We start from the raw sequence: 6,484 nt of genomic DNA, 5'->3' as shown, positions 1-6,484 counted from the left end.
AAGCAGGGGAATGTGATAGAGATTTGCCAAGAGGGGCTTTTTTTTTTTTTTTTTTTTTAAACATGCAATGTCACCAAAGAAGACCTCAGACCAAGCTCTTAAGGACAAATAACAAGAAAATTCCTGGAAGAGAAGCAGCCCAGAAAAATGCCTGGAGGTGGCAACATGGGTGAATTGCTCAAGGAACAGAAAAGCATCCAGGGTGTCTAGAGCCTAGAGTAGGGGCAAGAGGGGGACATCGAAGGGAGGGTGTACTCAGAGACCAGTAACTGGACTTCTTCAGCCATGATGAAGAGTTGGAATTTTGTTCTAAGGACAATGGAAGCCATTGGAAGGTTTTCTGTGCCAAAGCGATGTGATCTGAAAGAAGCTTTTATGAAGCCCACAGTGTCTACTGTGCAGAGAATGGAGTAACTAACAGGCCAAGAGGAACCCTAGGGAGACCAGTTAAGAGACAGAGGCAGTGAGAAGGTGGGTGAGTTTCCCATTGCTGCTGTAACAAGCTTACCACAAATCTCATGTGGCTTAAAAAAACACACACATTTATTATCCCAATGTTTTGTAGGTCAGAAATCTGACATGGGTGTCACTGGTTTAAAATCAAGGTGTCGACACGGCTGTGTTCCTTCTGGAAGCTCCAGAGGAGAATCCATTCCTTGCCTTTCCCAGCTTCTAGAAGCTGCCTGCAGATGTAGGCTGTGGCTTCTCGCCCATCTTGAAAAACAGAAATATAGCATTTTCAAATCTCCCTCCTCCTGTCTCCCTCTCTCTCTCCTACATCATCACCTCTCCACTAACTCTGACCCTCTGGCCTCCCTTTCCTAAGGACCCCTCTGATTACATTGGACTTGATACAGTTTGGATTTGTGTCCCTACCCAAATCTCATATTGAAATGTAGTCCCCAGTGTTGGAGGTGGGGCCTGATGGGAGGTGACTGGATCATAGGGGTGGATTTCTCATGAATGGGGAGAGTACCATCCCCCTTGGTACTGTCCTCTCAATAGTGAGTGAATTCTCATGAGATCAGGTCATTTAAAAATAGGGAGCATCTCCCCCTGGCTCTCTTGCTCCTGCTTTTGCCATGTGGGGTGCGTGCTCTGGATTTTCCTTCCACCATGAAGAGAAGCTTCCAGAAGCCTCCCCAGAAAGAGATGTTGCCATGCTTCCTGTACGGCCTGCAGAACTGTGAGCCGATTAAACTTCTTTTCTTATAAATGACCCAGTCTTAGGTGTTTCTTTATAGCAGTGCAAGAATGGACTACCACCGGGCTCATCTAGACAACCAGGATAATCTCACTATCTTAAGGTCCTTAGCTTAATCACATCTCAAAAGCCCCTGTTGCCATGTGAAGTCACCCAGTCACAGGTCTTGGAGATTTGGTTAGTGGGCACCTTTGGGGCCTATTATTCTGCTGATCCCGGGAAATGAGCCATGATGGAGGCTTGGATGGTGCCAGTGGGACTGGAGAGTGGTAAGTACATTGGGGATTTATTTTGAGGCAGAACCACAAAGACTTGCTGATGGAGGATGTGGGGCTGTGAGGGAAAGACCAGAATCAAGAGGGTGCCCTTTACTGAGATGGGGAGAGAGGGCAGGCTTGAGTGGGGAAGAGAGGCCGATCAAGGGGTTTTGTGGCCATGATTATTTCGAGTTGCCCACTGGAGAGTTGAGGGGACATGTCCAGCAGGCAGCTGGATGAATGAGCCTGGAGTCAAGGACAGAAGCTGGGCTAGTCATGTGAGTGTGGGGGTCTCCAGATCCAGAGGTGAGATGTAGCCACAGGACAGGATGAGAGCATCCATGATGTCAGGAAGAGCAGAAGGTCATGGGCTTTTAAAGATGGAACCAAAGAGGAGAAGCCAGCAAAAGCATACACTACTCCTAAAACAGAGATCTGACCTCATCACCCAAGGCCTAGACACTTGTCTCCTCTTAGCAATTAGTTTCAACATCAGCACTTGGGAATAGAGAGGGTTCTCACCATGAGTGGGTACTCACTCTATGCTAAAAATAGTGCTAAATTCCTTACATACATTATTACATTTCAGACCCCCTTTCTTCTCTTCCTCTTTCCCTATTTTGGGGGAAGGGTGGGAATGATGGAATTAGGTTGAGTGTGGAGGGTGGGAGAGGTGGGGGTGGGGTTGAGTGTGGAGGGAGAGGTGGGGTGGGGTTGAATGGGGAGAGTGGGAGTGGTGAGGATGGTGTTGAGTGTGGAGGGTGGGAGTGGTGGGGTGGGGTTGAGTGTGGAGGGTGGAGTGGTGGGGGTGGGGTTTAGTGTGGAGGGTGGAATGGAGGCGTAGGGTTGAGTGGGGAGGATGGAGTGGTGGGGGTGGGGTTGAGTGGGGAGGATGGAGTGGTGGGGGTGAGATTGAGTGTGGGAAGGGTGGGAGTGGTGGGGTGGGGTTGAGTGTGGAGCATGGAGTGGTGGGGTGGGGTTGAGTGTGGAGGGTGTTGTGGTGGGGTGGGGTTGAGTGGGGAGGATGGAGTGGTGGGGTGGGGTTGAGTGGGGAGGGTGTTGTGGGGTGGGGTTGAGTGTGGAGGGTGGGAGTGGTGGGGTGAGGTTGAGTGTGGAGGATGGAGTGGTGGGGTGGTGTTGAGTGGGGAGGGTGGAATGGTGAGGGTGGGCTTGAGTGGGGAGAGCGGGAAACCACTTAGACTTTGTTGTTTTTTCCAGCCAAGGTAGGAACTTTGGCTTTTTATTGAGATCAAAGGGAATGCATGAGGGGCATGGACAAGGGCTGGCGGGCTGCAGGTGGAAAGTGCATGCAGTGGGAAAGTGCAGCCGCCGGGTCCAGGGTGCATTTTAGAGAGGACAGGCTGGAGGTCATAGTGTGGTGCAGAAGAAAGCTCAGGAACTGGAATCATGGTGTTAGTGGTTTAGAAAAGTGGTCCGATGCCAGAGGCTAAGTCACTTGGCTTGGTTCACACACCAGCAAGTTCAAACCCAGTTCAGTTGTGTTGCAAAGCCAATATGCTAAGTCACCATAATTTAACAACAGGTTTCCCCTCAAGGTGTCATGACATTTTTGTTTTGGGTCTCAACCAACCAGCATTTGTCAAAGAGAGATGGAGAGAGAGAGAAGGAAAAGAAGGAAGGAAGAAAGGAAAGAAGGAAGGAAGGAAGGAAAGAAGGAAGGAAGGAAGGAAAGAAGGAAGGGAGGAAGGGAGGAAGGGAGGGAGGGAAGGAGGGAGGGAGGGAGGGAGAGAGGGAGGGAGGGAGGGAGGGAGGGAGGGAGGGGGGAAAGAAGGAAGGAAAGAAAAATAGAATAGAATAAAATCACAGTTTATTGCACGGAGTGAAGGGAAGGGCTGCTGCGTGCATATGTGTTTCTGTGCTGTATGCTTATCTGCAGATGCATGTACCAGGCTGTGATATGAAACCTATTTTTATGACTGGTTGTGGCTCCTCTGAGCTGCTATTGGGTTTGCCCTCCACCCCCTCTCACGCTGACTCTGGGCCCTTCAAAATGAGTCATAGAGAGTCATTACCACTACCCCCGCCTCCAACCCAGATTCTGCTGTATACCTCATGGTTTCTGATAATACAGCATTGTGAAGTCGGGGGAAGGCTGGCAGAAGGGCCCAGTCCAATCTGTGACCTGAGCTACCATGGCAGGGTCCAGGGCCAGAGGAAGGTGGTGTGAATCCCCAGTAATGCAGGTCCTTTCCAGGCCAGGCCCCTGGTCCCCAGGAGTGCGGGGCTGCCAGAGGTCTACTGCTGCCTTATCCAGAGCTGCCGCTCCCAGCGATGACTCAGAGTCCCTGTGGCCCCAGCATCATCCCTCCACCCCTGGCTGTGAGGCAGGAGCAAAGTTGCAGACCTGAGAGGCCTTTAATTTGTTTGATATAAGACTTTGCCGCCAAAGTGCTTTGCCTATGAGGTCTGGCTTGGCCTGGCCTCTGAGAAAGAACAAACACAGTCCTCACTGGAAGGAACCTGGAGAACGGGAGAGGAGAGGCTGCTGCTGTCTGCCCTCCCAGCAGCAGGTATAAAGACAATGGGCTTCTAAGTGCCCTAGAGTCCCAGCTGTGTAATTTAAGGCGCGTTCATCTCTCAGAGCCTCAGTGTTCTCATTTGCCAGCACCTGTCTTTCTCCTTCATAGCCACTGTCACTCTTGCAATGATATCAATGCTTACATTTCAGATAGATTCCCAGCCAGGTTGAAAGGAACGTCAAGACCCTCCCTTTCTTATCACATATGTATCAACTCCCTTCTACCTTGCCTCCCTCCACTTGGAGCCAGTTCTAACTGGTGAAATGTAGCCAGAGGTTCCTGGAAAGGCTTTCCTTCTCAAGTAAAGCCTGGCTCAGAGAAAACCACTGGTCTCTTTCCTTTTCTTCCTCTAGACATGAACATGGAGCAGGAAGGAGCATGGAGAAGACAAGAACAAGACTCTCAGAAGGAAGTGGTGTGGCTGGAGCCATAAGAACTGGTCGTGGAGGAGGTGAGGAGTGTGGGAGAGGTGGGGGTGTGGTTGAGTGGGGAGGGTGGGAGTGGTGGGGTGTGGTTGAACGGGGAGGGTGGGAGAGGTGGGGGTGTGGTTGAATGGGGAGTGTGGGAGAGGTGGGGGTGTGGTTGAGTAGGGAGGGTGGGAGAGGTAGGGGTGTGGTTGAGTGGAGAGAATGGGAGAGGTGGGGGTGTGGTTGAGTGGGCAGGGTGGGAGAGGTGGGGATGTGGTTGAGTGGGGAGGGTGGGAGTGGTGGGCTGTGGCCTGGAGATACAGCAGCCACTTTTGGACCATGAGGATATTTGAAAGACATGAAGAACAGAATGATAGAAGCACATTTGTGACATTGTGACATACAGCAGACTTTATGCCCACCTTTTGATTTCTTACCTATTTAAACACTGAAATCTGGTCTTTTACTTGTAGGCAAATACAATTTCTGACTTACATAATGACGTACTCACAAGAAGCCTCTCCTTGAATGTAATAATTCAGCAAACAGTTATGGAGTCCTTACAATGTGCTAGTGGAACTTTGAAGATGAATCCAAATTTGGATCCCGGCCTGAAAAGGCTCAAAGTCTAATATGGGAAGTAAGAAATGTAGAATCCATATAACGACGGGGTCTCCCCGCCCCTTAAGATCTAGTTATGAGTAGCTGCAATTTCTGTGAATTCCAAGGTGGTTTTACCACCTCAAGTTCACATTTAGATCTGACTTCTGGCTTCTTTTAGGAAGTTCCCATCTCTAAATCTCATCTCTGTTCCTTTATTTCTGCCAGCCTGAATCCAAATGTGAAACTTATCTTCTTTTATTAACCAATCAACCACCTCCTGCCAAAACAACAACAAGAACAACAACACAAAAAACCAAACCAAAACAAAACAAAACTCGGCGTACACAAGACCTTTGTTTCTACAGCAGACTTGGCTAAAGGTTTGGGCATGCATACCCCCAAAATTAAAAAATGGAAAATTGAACACTTCTGTCCTTCCAAGTTATTTGGTCTCTCCTACAGGGTCTTGCCCTTATCTCCATTCTCCCCGCACTCCCACCACCTCACTTACTCCCATGGCATGCTACATCCTTGAATAAATATGCCCAAGGCAGATGTGGTAATGAAGATTGGTTGAGAATTCTGAAAGTAGACGTCCCAGACGCCAATCACACAATTTCTCTGTGGCTCACTTTTCTTATCTGTGAAAAGGGAGCTAATCACCAGCCCCAACCCCAACAAACCCACCTCACAGAATGGGGCGAGGATTCAGTGGGCAGTCCTCTGGGGCCACAGGTTCTATGACACTGAGTATCATTCATATGCTAGTTCTGTATTCTGTGTCCCCTATTGCCCCAAGACAAGTTCATTTAAAACAAAAAAAGCTGCTATCTCAGGTAGAAAACCCATCAATCATCACTGGGTATTGTCTTCCAGTGATTCTGAGCAGAAACAACAGGGAACGTATGTCTTCATGTGACTCAGCGAGCAAAGAGATGGAGTCTTTTCCAAGAAGAAAGTGGGAGGTTTGGGACCACTGACATATTTGGCCCACTGATTCCATTCCCCTAGACCAACACATGTTCATCAAATTGAATCACTCTTATGGGGAATTCAACGAAACTCTGGTGCCCATTGCATTAGTTTTTGATGATGGAATGCTCTTTCCTTGTGACCTTGAACTTGAGGGGTCTGGCTACCCCTCTGAAATGTCTTTTTTGAGATAAAATCATATGACATAAAATTCACCCTATTAATGTGTACAATTCAGTGGTTTTTAGTATATTTACAATGTCGTGCCACCATCACCACAATCTAATTCCCAAACATTTTTATCTCCTTAAAAAGCAGCCAGCCTCCATTCCCCCATCTGCAGCCCAGGGCAATCCCTAATTTATGTTCTGTCTCTGTGGCCTCTCAGAGAGTTCTGGCACCAATCTCTCCAGTCTATGAGCTGTGAACTCCTTTTTAGCAGATCTGACCCTGACACCTGCCATCTTACCTTTGCTTCTGGACACCCAGATTGAATCTTCC

At 48.9% G+C, this 6,484-nt stretch overlaps 1 long non-coding RNA gene across 1 annotated transcript; it reads left to right on the top strand.

Moving 5' to 3' along the window:
- Window positions 1-294: 294 nt before the first annotated feature.
- Window positions 295-6,169, top strand: LOC112614620. Its single transcript, XR_003117105.1, has 3 exons — window positions 295-471; window positions 4,882-5,048; window positions 5,474-6,169. It is a non-coding gene; the product is annotated as an uncharacterized LOC112614620 (long non-coding RNA).
- The last annotated feature ends 315 nt before the right edge of the window (window positions 6,170-6,484 follow it).

Source organism: Theropithecus gelada, chromosome 20, assembly GCF_003255815.1.
Source record: "Theropithecus gelada isolate Dixy chromosome 20, Tgel_1.0, whole genome shotgun sequence".
In the NCBI taxonomy this organism is placed as follows: Eukaryota; Metazoa; Chordata; class Mammalia; order Primates; family Cercopithecidae; genus Theropithecus; species Theropithecus gelada.
This window is presented reverse-complemented; position numbering and strand designations above follow the sequence as displayed.